Source organism: Protopterus annectens, chromosome 1.part1, assembly GCF_019279795.1.
Source record: "Protopterus annectens isolate FY-2018-M chromosome 1.part1, PAN1.0, whole genome shotgun sequence".
NCBI lineage: Eukaryota > Metazoa > Chordata > Ceratodontiformes > Protopteridae > Protopterus > Protopterus annectens.
The window spans coordinates 1,286,792,158-1,286,798,953 of record NC_056726.1 but is presented as its reverse complement, the minus strand read 5'-3'; the positions used below and the strand labels follow the sequence as shown (position 1 = coordinate 1,286,798,953).

At 42.2% G+C, this 6,796-nt stretch overlaps 1 non-coding gene across 1 annotated transcript; it reads right to left on the bottom strand.

Moving 5' to 3' along the window:
- Positions 1-6,453: 6,453 nt before the first annotated feature.
- Positions 6,454-6,526, bottom strand: TRNAR-CCU. Its single transcript has one exon. It is a non-coding gene; the product is annotated as a tRNA-Arg (tRNA).
- Between the last annotated feature and the right edge of the window lie 270 nt (positions 6,527-6,796).

Here is a 6,796-nt window from a genome sequence, read left to right as displayed (position 1 = left end):
CCATTTCTCTCCTTGGCAGTGGATTGTTTCAGACAAATGGCTTCAGAGCATATTCCAGCAAGGTTACAGATGACAGTGTTAGTCTCTCACTCCTTTTTAAGGGATTCTTCCTCATCATTCAGACCAAACACTTCTTTTCCTTCCTGTCATCCGTCATATGATGGCTCATGTGGGGTGATAGAACCTGTTACATCCTCCTCAGCTAAAAGAAAGATTTTATTTAAGGACATATCTTTTGGCCAAGATGATGCCTTAAGGAGAACAGTTCTGGACATTTTCCTTCAGAACCAATTTGTGACAGTGGCCAAGTTAAAAATGCTGTCACTTCACAACGTGTTACCCCTTAATCCCCATTTGAGTTTCCAGTGACCTTAGGTTGAAAAGATACATATCATCTCATTCCTATGAATCCAGACATCAGGTGTTTCTTAATGTTTGTGTATCAGGATCCCAATAGGAGCTTTTTTTCCTTCTGTTACAGAGTCTACTGTTATGTGAACTCTACCATATGTGATTACTTTTAAAATTTTAATTATGGTTATGTCAGGTAAGTGCAGATGCCTCAATAGATCTGTTTAAGAGGTAGTAACATTCAAAGGCATCAGCAGTATCATCACGGATTAAGTGTAATGGGGAATTATACTCGTCATGATTTTTCAGTAATATCTGTGAACAATAAATACTTGATTTTCAGGTAGGATCTATATTTAAAAGGGATTTTTCAGGTTCACAAAGGAGGTTTTCAGTGAGACATTCAAAATGAGATGGTCATATCTGACCAGAAACAGTATAAGTGGAGTAGTACGAACTGGAGATTAGTTGATGTGGATAATATGTTGAAGTCTGCTGCCTCTAATGAAAAGGAATGCAGTTTGATTGATAGCATTGATATTTACAAACATAAACATATTTTCTTTTACTGAATACATTCATTAGTTTATAGAAGAATAACTGTAGTCACCTGTAAGCAGTGTATTATGATAAAAAGAGCTAACTTTTCTCTCTGGCTTAGATACTCTTCATTTGAGAGGACTATAGCTGGCTATAGCATAATAATTACTATTATCGAGTGCTATAAGGACTTTAGCTATCTGTACTTTTGTATTATGTAAAATTTGCCAATAGACAGTGATACTATAAATACATACAGCTCCTCATCTGTATTTATCTGTGGGTCAGAATGCTTAATAGTCACTACCTTCAAAAACAGCAGGAGTAATATTATCCAATAAGAGACATTTTTTGTAACTAGCAAATATAGATGCCTTCAAGGGCAAGGAAATCCTCACGCTCAATCAAATTTAGTGATGGCACCTTTTGACCATTTACTTTCTAATAATAATTTATGTCCGTTTTGCAAAACTTCTTATGCTGCATTTGCTGATAATAAAAGTGACGTCATCACTACTGCATAAGGTATTTATATTCTGTTGACCATCCGTTGGAGAACTTCCAACAACTTTTCTGAGCAATTATGATACCCAGAGTACAATCATCAGCATATTTAGATATCTATATCCTATTTCTCACTTTTGTACATATAGAGAGAATCTATGTAACCCCACTGATAATTGTCATTGGGTAAACAAGTAACCATTATATATGACGTGTACCTTTCTTTCTTAACCTTTGTTTTGCTTAATGCATTATTCATGGATTGACATCTAATGCATTTAATTTTCAGATTAGCCCCATACATGAAACAGAGGTAACCGCATAAACAAGGTCAAGATAAGCAACATGCATCGTCAGCCTTCATTATGTCCTGCTTTTATTTCATCAAACATGTGCCAAATTTGTAAAGGTAAGGTCTTCCCTTAACAATAATGCCCAATTTCTTTCAGCATTTGGTTGACAGCATCAGTTTTGAGTAAACTGCATTATGACTGAACATGGTTTTATACAGCAACCTGATTGGGCTGGTGGGTATAAACTTGTTTGTGTATTATATGACCCTTCCATTTCAATCAATAAAATATGTTGCCATAGGTCAAGAATTTGCCTACATGATAACATTTAGATAGGAGTTTCTTGCTTGTGTATAGGAAAATATCAGATTTATTGTCAAGTCCCATGCAACTTGAGTTTTAAATTTTACTACTGCCATCATTTAATGCATTTGTAGACGTACTAATGGTGTCTCTTATTATCTCTACAGCACTCTTGGCATATTGCTTGCTGTGACTTACTGTTACTCGCTGGAGGAGTGGTTTCAGCTCAGAGTTTTATTGGCCATTTCAGGCTATTTCTATCCCTTTCATCTTTCTGTTTAAAAACTCATACTTGCGAGGTTTTGTGCTTTGCGCAGCATGGTTTAACTAGGGTTAAACTATTCCCGGTGCCAGAAAGTCTGCTCTTCTAATTTTCCCTTAGAAGTAGCCAGTTTTCTAGTTTTAGCAATCAAAACTGTTTCCTTGTGCTCAGCACTTGTTCAAAACTCATTGCAAGCACTAAATAATCTACAAATTACTGCAGCACTCTACTTTCCTCACTTGTTAGGAGGAAAACAGTTTTTAGTACTTAAATTAATAAGCACCTATCCAGGCATATCTAAGGGTCAGCTCCCAGTATTTTCCCTTGTCCACCTGATGAATCTGGGCATCCTGAGGCAATGTAGCAATTGCCTCATGTACACTGACAACGCTCTCCTCCTACCACCCAACACTAGAAACTGTGAGAGATGCACTTATATAGGCAAACTGGAAGCCAAGCTCTCTCCAGACAAGACTGTACTAGACAGTCAAGAGAAGAAGGTAAACAGCTGCACCACACCACACTCAACACATAGTCCATCAAAACCTACACTATCTAAACCCACACATAGTAACACAAAACACACACCTACATTCAGGGAGTCTCTCAATAAAAATCTGCCCAAACAACAGAGACCTCCAAAGCTGAAATGCAATTAACCACCACCCCCAACACTATTCAAATGACACATAGCCCACAAAATCAGTGAGCCACTCAACTTCAGCCCATAAGGCAAAACAACGTACCCAACACACTAGTCATAGATGACTCTATAGTCAGGCACATTGATATCCCACTCACCAGGGTAAACAAGGAGAAAGGTACTGTCACCTGCCTGTCGGGTGCCAGGATATGCCACATAGCGCAAGCACTCAGATTACTCCACAGCAAGTACAAATATGACTCTGTCATTGTCCATGTTGGTGTGAATGACCTGAAACGTACCTCCCTGGACTACAAGAAAAAAGACATGGAGGAGCTCTTGGATCATGTAGCCCAGGCAGGTATGATCCTAGCCCTGAGTAGCAGCCTGCCATTGCCCAGAATGATGCCATAATACAAGGACTAAATGATTGACTTCAACAATTGGCTAAGCTTCTGGTGTCATTCTAAGAGGATCCAGTGTCTGTCTGTCTGGGACGACGTGATTGACAGACCACGATGCTTTGCCAGAGATGGCCTGCACCTGTCACCCCTGGGATTCCGGATACAGGCAAATGCTCTTGCCACCCCTATAGTGCCTGTTTTTAGGCAAGGTTCAAATGACAAACTCACCACCGTAGCAGGTATAAGCAAGCAAAATCTGAGGCTAATGCTACTCAGTGCTAGAAGTCTGAACTTCAAAATGCAGTCGCTCAAGGCACTCCTTAAAATGGAAAACATCGACATCTGTGCAGTGATGGAGACCTGGTTCAAGGCTCCAGAGAGCACCCCTGCATTACCAGGCTATAACTCATACCACACCTTTTGGCCACCTAACCTGGACCGAAACACTAAAGGAGGAGGCGTGTCCATATTCATTAAGGATATCCACACCTCCAGGCTAGTTGCTCAACATAATGCATCTGAAATTATCCAAGTGCAACTAACACTGGGCAAGACTGCAGTCCAGGTTGTAGCTTGTTACAGATCCCCCACCATGCCCCAGGATGCCCACTCCACATTTCTTGATATACTGGGTAATATTAAGGTATAGCCCAATACCCTAATAATGGGCGATTTCAACTACCCCACCATCAACTGGGAAAACTACTCATGTACTAACTCATTTGCTCAACGCTTTCTGGAATTCATAAATTCCAATGCCCTGGATCAGCTTGTCCATACCCCACCAGGGGCAGCAATATCCTGGACCTGGTCATTACCAATATGGGCAACCAATGTTCCACTTCAGAGGTCAACTCCACGCTGGTCAGATCCAACCACAAGCTAATCACCCTAGACATCAATATCCCGCCCCACCCCCCATTAAGGAAACTACTGTAAAAAACTTCTCCAAAGCCAACTTCATGCTTCTTAAGACAAAAGTGGCAAGCTTCACGACACCCATACAGACAGAAAATAGAGGTACGACTGCTGAATCCTATACAAATGCAATGTATAAGCACATACACGAGTGCATGGATCATGCCATCCCCAACAGAACCAAGATGCTATCCTCCAAAAAAAGGAAGCCAATCTGGTGGTCCCTTGCCATAAACAAACTATACAACAGAAGGAAGAAGCTGTTGTAAAGAAGAGTAAAATCCCCTGATTGTAGGAGCTCCCTGGTTAGCCTCAGTAAAAAGCTGAGATCCCTCAAAAAATCCTCCAAAGCTAGCTACGAAAATAAAATCTCCACTGATTCTAAAGACAACCACAAAGTATTCTACAGCTATGTCAAGAATCTCAATAGCAACACTCAGATCTGTTCTGAGCTACAGCACAATGGCACTTGATATACAGAACCAACTGATATTGACAACATCCTGGCAGATCGGTTCAGTGCAAACTTCACCCCCCTCATCCCCCAAAGGGTCCACCACTATACTGGAAGAATGCAAAGCTCCTGTAATCACAGCTGCAGAAGTAAAACCAACACTCTCCAAAGCCAAGAACACAGCATCCATGGGATCTGACAACATCCCTGGCTGCGTTCTGCATGAACTACAGAATGAACTGGCACCCCACCTAAGTACCATGTACAATCATAGCCTCACTTCAGGCTTTCTGCCTATTGAATGGCACACAGTGACGGTTATCCCACTCCACAAAGGGGGTGCCACCACAGACCCCGGAAACTACCGCCCCATTAGCCTGATGACCCTGGTCTGCAAGGCCATGGAATGTATCATCTTGGAGCTTATAAACAAGGACATAGGTAACCTCCAAACTCTGGACCCCACTCAGTTTGGGTTTGTAAAAGGTAGGTCATGTCTCCTAAACCTGATTGACTTCTTTGAAGTAGTCACCAGAGCCGTGGACGAGGGTAAGGTGGTGCACACAGCCTATCTTGACCTTGCCAAGGCTTTTAACACCATCCCCCACTCTGGAATTATAGCTAAACTCACTAGACTGGGCATAAATTCCTATGTCACTGGATGGGTGGCCAACTGGCTCACTGACAGAATCCACACAGTGAAAGTAGCCGACTCCAAATCCAGCTTCAGACCAGTGACAAGTGGAGTACCACAAGGTTCAGTCCTGGGTCCTCTCCTGTTTGGCATCTACTTCACAGAAGTCCAGGCTAATGCAGCAGGTCTTTGGCTAACAAAGTCTGCGATGACTGCAAACTAGGTGCCATAATAGAATTGCCAAATGATGTGGACATTCTACAAAGGGGCCTCAATGAGACTGATGCTTGGTGTCAAAGTCTTGGTCTCAAGCTCAATGTCAGGTAGTGTATTGTCATCCCCTTTGGGAAAAAACACTGTACCCATAAACTACCACATAGGCGGTATCCTACTAAACACCAAAAGTGTGATAAGAGACCTTGGGACACAGGTGGACAGTAGTCTCTCCTTTGATAATCACATTGCTACAGTAGTCAGGAAATCCTTCTACGTGGCACACCTCATCACAAAGGGGTTCACCTCCAGAAAAAAAGAGGTCATTGTTCCTCTCTACTCATTCCTCATCAGACCCATTATAGAGTAAAACGCCCCCGTTTGGCATGTACCTCATAAGACATCCTTAAGAACTAGAAAGGCCACAGAAATACCTCACTAAGAGGATTACTGACCTGAAACAGATGCAATACATAGACCATCTCAAAAAACGCCAGCTGTATTCTGTCGCTTATCACCTACTCAGAGGCAACCTCTGCCTAACATACAAAGCTATGTCAAACCCAGATCTGTTGGACATGCTACACTTAAAGAAACCCCAATCCCTTCATAGGTTCATAGGTTCATAGGTAGGTACTAGGCTATCGGCCCAAGGGCCTACGTAAGCCTAGCCAACAAGGTTCCCTGGCTTATGCCACCCAAGAAAGTTATTTTCCTGTGCCACTGTCGAGCAGAGACACAGAAGTGATCCCCAGGTTGTATTTCCTATTTCCCATCCAGTCATCAAGATTTTTCTTGACGAGTGCTAATGAAGAACTTTGCTTGACATAAATAAACTGCCTCTCCAAGGCTCGAACCCATGACCCTGCACTCCATACACAAAGTGATTTACCACTAAACCATGGCAGATATACATAACCTGACAAGATTATATCACCCCAGATGGGACTCGAATCCACAATCCCTGGCTTAGGAGGCCAATGCCTTATCCATTAGGCCACTGGGGCCTGACACAAGCCTGACACAAGCCACACACTCCAGGGACCTAAACCTTGCCACCACAATAAACAGAACATGCTGGAGGGATATATTTATGTCCTAGAGACTTCCCATGCTCTGGAAAAACTACCCATTCATGTCAAGCAAAGCTCCTCATTAGCCCACTTTAAGAAAAATCTCGACAATTGGAAGGGAAATAGGAAATTCACCCCGAGGATCAGTTCTGTGGCTCTGCTAGACAGGGGTCAGGAAAATAAGTTTCTTGGGTGGCGAAAGCC